Genomic DNA, 5,505 nt, shown 5'->3' on the forward strand with positions numbered 1-5,505 from the left:
CAGCCCCCAGGCCCAGAAACCCTGCCAGAACAGGGAAGAACCGCTCTGACGGTGGCCCAGTGCTCCCAGCTCCAGCTGCACAGTTTCCTGTTGGCGGCCACCAGGTTCCACCCACTGCCAGGGCCGCCACTTCCCAGCACTGCTTTTTATCTCTCTTCGCCCTCCCTAACTGCTGCTCACTAGAGCCTTTAAACATTAAAAAAAAAATTTAATGTCTATTTATTTTTGAGAAACAGCATGTGCCGGGGAGAGGCAGAGAGAGAGGGAGACATAGACTCCAAAGCAGGCTCCAGGCTCGGAGCTGTCAGCACAGAGCCCGACGCGGGGCTCGAACCCACAAACCACAAGATCATGCCCTGAGCTGAGGCCGGATGCTCAACTGACTGAGCCACCCACGTGCCCCAAAGCTGTTAAAGATTTTTAAATTTCCAAAAAAACATTTACAAGGCCTCAGGTTCCTGGAATGGAGGAAAGATCATTGGCGTGACCATCAGTCTATCCATGACCCACTTTCATTTACTTTATGCATTAATTTTTCATAATTCCAGAAGGCACCCCCTCCACCATGAGCTGGGACACGACCCTGCTCCCTCCCTCCACCACCCTGAGTTCTGTTTCTTATTCCCTCCCCCATTTGCTTTTTTATTGTTTATTTTAAATGTTTGATTTATTTTGAGAGAGAGGGAGAGAGACAGAACCCCAACCAGGCTCTGCACTTAGTGTGGAGTCTGTGTTGTTGTGTTTTTTAAGTGTTCTTACGTGTGTTTATAGGCTGAAACCTTATCTTGTTTCATTTTCTGTGTGTGGGCTTTCTGAGGATGGTGGCTGTCATGTGAGGCTTGGGGCACTGCTGTTTTCCTCGGGATGCTCGACAATCAGATCGTCACATTGTGTACTCTCGGGATGTCCTGATTTTGCCAATTATACCGCAGGAGAGCTGGGAAAAATCCTGCTATGACACCTGTCAAGCAAATTAAGATTTTTGCACTTCACCCTTTCTTTCTTTCTTTCTTTGAGAAAATCTTAAGCAAACTCCATGTTTTCTTTCTTTCCTTCTTTCTTTTCTCTTTCTCTTTCTTTCTTTCTTCCTTCCTTCCTTCCTTTCTTTCTTTTTCTTTCTTAAAGAGAGAGAGAATCTTAAGCAGATTCTGTGTTCATCATGGAGCCCAATGCAGGGCTCCATCCCACAGCCCTGGGATCCTGACCTAAGCTGAACCCAGTCTGATGCTCAATGGATTGAGCCACCCAGGCACCCCTAGCTCTTTTTTTTTTTTTTTTTTAAGATTTTATTTTTAAGCAATCTCCACATCCAACATGAGACTTGAATCCACAACCCCGGGGTCAAGAGTCCTACTCTCCATGGACTGAGCCAGCCAGATGCTGCTCAGTTTTCTTTTTAATTAAGAGAGGAGCGTGTTGGGTTGCTAAGTCGGCTAAAGGACCAACTCTTGATTTCAGCTCAGGTCATAATCTCATGGTTTGGCAGTTCACATCAGCCTCCGCACTGAGCGTGAGAATGAGGAAACTCCTTGGGATTCTCTCTCTCTCCCTTTCTCTCTGCCCTTCCCCTGCTCACATGCGCGCTCTCTCTCTCTCTCTCTTAAAATAACTAGGGGTGCCTGAGTGGCTCAGATGGTTAAGCATCCGGCTTTGGCTCAGGTTATGATCTCGCCGTTCATGGGTTGGAGCCCCACATCGGGCTCTGTGCTGACTGCTCAGAGCCTGGAGTCTGCTTCGGATTCTGTCTCCTCTCTCTGCCCCTCCCTGGCTCATGCTCTGTCTCTCAAAAATAAATAAACATTTTAAAAAATTTTAAATAATAAACAAATAAGCTTTAAAAAGAAGAAAGGAAGGAAGGAAGAGAGAAGGAGGGCCTTGCTAAGGCCCAGCCTCTGTCTCCTGCTCACTGGCTGTATGATACGCCAGTCCCTTCCGAGGGCAGCTGAGAAAGCACTAGGCTTCCATCAAAGGCTTAACGGCCATGGTGTTAAGGTGCTGCTTTAAGGAATCACTGGCTTTGCTGGTTTTAAGCAGCTTGTCCCTCGCTCCCCCTCACTTCCCCAAACCGTGGCGACTGCCCGGGAGGGCGTGACGGTGGGGACACTTGGGGGTGCAGCTGTGTCCCTGAGAAGTTCTCTGGATTCCAGGCCGGCTAGGCAGCTGCTTATAAACCGGCTATTTATAGCTCCGCCCCCGCCTCCCCCCCCCTGCCTCCCCCCCCTGCCCAGCGGGCGTCACCGCCCCCCTCCCCAGGCCGGTGGGGAAGGGGAAGTGGTTTACGGGCTGGAGTTTGTTCCGGGCTGGAGTTTGTTTGGGGTTCATGGGTGCCTTTGTGACTTCCTGGGGACCTTTGTTTCCTAGAAGCCAAGAACACTGCAGTGACAGCTCCACCCACTTTCCTTACCCCAGTGGGTTTTGGGGTGAAAGAAGTGAGGGAACTGGGCGCTGGGGACACAGGAGGGGGGCACAAGCACGTGCCCTCCTCCTGGGGCGCGAAGGCTCACGTGCCACCCCTTGCGGGGGTCCAAGCCCCTAGTTTCCCTGTGCCCTGGCCGCGGCCCTCGGCAGCTCCACCGCGGCTCTCTGTGCACCCCCATCCAAGCGGACAGACTGCCCCCCAAGAACCCACCCGGCCTCAGCCCCAGGAGACTGAGAGGCCCCGCGGTCTTGGGGGCCCAGGCCAGGGAGGCCCACGTGCAGTGGTGCCCTCCACTCCGCTCCCGCCCCAGGGCTGAGGCCCCAAATAGCTTGGCATCTATATTTAGAAGTTAGCTCAGCAGGGCCAGGGAACTATAAATACGGCCCAGCTCAGCGCTGCGCCAACTCCCCAGGCTGGGCTGGGCAGGGCTCTGCACCAGGAGCCCCTCAGCAGGTGGATGCCAGAGGCGGGGGTGGGGCCGGCCCTTCAGGAATCCAGGTGTCCAGCCTGCAAGAGGAGACAAAGGGCCCATTGTGGGGCCTGCCCTGGCTCGGGGGGTCGGGTCTGCCCTGGCGTCCTGGGGCTTCCTGGCTCCGGACAGATGTCTGGACTCACAATAGTTGTGCCGCCCTCCCGGAGCCAGCAGCTGGGCTCATCCGCGCGGGGGCTGGCCCGGCCCCTTCCTCTGCCATTGTCTCCCAGGCAGGGGGCTTCCTGTCCGCCCCCCTCCACCGGAGACCCCATCTGACCCCCCACCTCAGCGCAGGCGTGCGTGGGTGCTGGGCATAGGCAGGTAGTGCAAGAAGCCAGGAACCTGGACCGCTGGGGCGGCCTTGTCCCCGTCCCCACCGCAGCGAAGAGAAGGGGAGCGTCCCAGCAGCCACAGCTGTGGTTCACTGAGCCTCCTGTCCCCTGAGATCTGCTCTCTCCTCTGTGACCCTCACCGGTGCCTGGCCAGGTGCCGGCCCTTTCACAGACGAGGAAACTGAGGCCCAGAGACATCACCTGCCCGACACCACAGGGTCCAAAGGGGGAAGAGATTGGGTTTGCCCAGGCGCTCTAACAGGAGATGGGGGCGCCCTGCGGACTGTGCAAGCCAGCCCACCGCTCCGTGCCTCAGTTACCCCATCCGTCAAACGGAAATCACGGCACCTGCCTTCGAGGGCTATTGGGAAGATCCTCGAGTTCAATCCCTGTAGCTGTGCTTAGCACTAGAAAAGGTATACAGTAGGTGCTGGCTAAGTGCTGTCTTCCACCACCCTGGCTTGTTACTGTTGTAGCTGTAATAATAAATATGTGTATAATAGAACACGGTACTATACAATATAAAGAGTATTATTATTATTATTATTGGTTGAATAATCCTGGCTCAGCCACTCCCCCGCTGAGGAGTCTCTGACCAGAGGCCCAGCTGTCCGGGGGCCAGTTTCCCATCCGACAAATAGGGACCCACGTCCCTGCCTCCCTGTTGTGGAACACAAGTCACAAGATCGTCCGGGGGCTGCCAAATAGGTCAGCGGGGCTGGACCTTCAGGGCAGAGGGAAGGGAGAAGAACAACTTGACTCCAGCAGGGGCCACATCAGGAAAAGGGGTTCTTCTTCAGTGCCAGGGGTGGGGGGGCAGCGACAGCCGGGGAGGGGGTGTTACTAAGTATGGAGCCCTGTAGGGTGCGGGCTCTGTGCCGGCGCTGCAAAGACACAGATGGACCAAAGTCCTGCCCCCTGAGCCACAGTCTAGTGTGGGCCAGACAGTAAACAAGGTAAGTCGGTATATTCCATGAGGGGAGGGGGCGAGAATTGAGAAAATGGGGGGGTAGGGGCTACATTTGGACTTGAGGGCTGGGTCAGGAAATTGAGCAGAAACATGGAGGGGAGGAGGGAGGAACAATGAGGTCATCTGGGGGTAGGAATACTCCAGACTAAGGCAACAGCCCATGCAAAGGCCCTGAGGTCAGACTGTGCCTGGCCTTTTCCACAAGGAAGACTGCAGCCGAGTGAGCCAGGGAAGAGCAGAAGGAGGTGAAGGCAGAGAGGTGACAGGGCAGATGGTGCAGGGGATTCAGTGCTGCAGGAGGAATGGGGTTTTACCAGTGAGGTGGGAGCTATGGAGGGTTCTTGAGCAGAGGAGGGATGTGACTCAGGCATTCCCAGGTGCCTTCGGGCCACTGTGAATGGGGAACTGAGTGTGGGCAGAAGCCAGAACACCGAGGCCAGAGATGATTGGACTAGCCCAGGTTTTGGGCCAACGAGAAGGAGAAGTAGGAAGATCCTGGGTCTGTCTGAAGGCAGGGCCACACCACCACCAGACTGTGGTGGCCGTGGCGGTAAGGATGTCCTTCTTCATGCCTTCCCCAAGCCTGCAGCCCACATCTTGAAGCCTTTCCTCCTGTTACCCTGCTCTGCGAGGCCAGTTGGCAGGTATTATGATCCCATTCCCCGGATGAGAAAACTGAGTCTCAAGGAGGTCAGACTTGCTCCAAGGGCCCAAGACACATGCCAGGGAGGAAAAGCCCAAAGAATAGATGGTCCCCGAGGATGAGCATGGGTGTGGGGACAATACCTCCTGCCTCTCCCAGGCTGGAAACCCAGACCCCAGCCTCTCCGGATACCCGGCCGTGTGAGCCGCAGGCCTGTGGGGAGGGGATGTCCAGCCCGGAGGTCTCCAGATTCTGGGAAAAAGGCCAAATCCACTCCAGACCTGGCCTGGGCCCCTCCCCCCCCCAGCCCCAGCCGGGTTGTCTTCTCTCCCCAAGCCCCTTGGGTCCCCTGGCGGAACCCTCGCCAGGCCCCGCCCAACACGAAGGGCTGGTGGGGGAGGGGAGGGAGAGCACGGGAAGGCGTATTTCTCGGAGGGGCTCCATCCTCTCTGGGATTCCTGCTTTTTATTTTTTTCCCACGACCAACTATCTTCCCCTTTCGACCTATCAAGTACTTGCAATTCTCTTTAATTTTCTACACTTTGGCAGCCCTGAAAACACTCATTGAAAAAGGAAACTTAAGGGGCGCCTGGGTGGTTCGGTCAGTTGAGCGTGTCTGACTTTGGCTCAGGTCATGATCTCACGGTTCGTGAGTTCGAGCCCCGCATC

Source organism: Suricata suricatta, chromosome 12 (assembly GCF_006229205.1).
Source record: "Suricata suricatta isolate VVHF042 chromosome 12, meerkat_22Aug2017_6uvM2_HiC, whole genome shotgun sequence".
NCBI classification, from domain to species: domain Eukaryota; kingdom Metazoa; phylum Chordata; class Mammalia; order Carnivora; family Herpestidae; genus Suricata; species Suricata suricatta.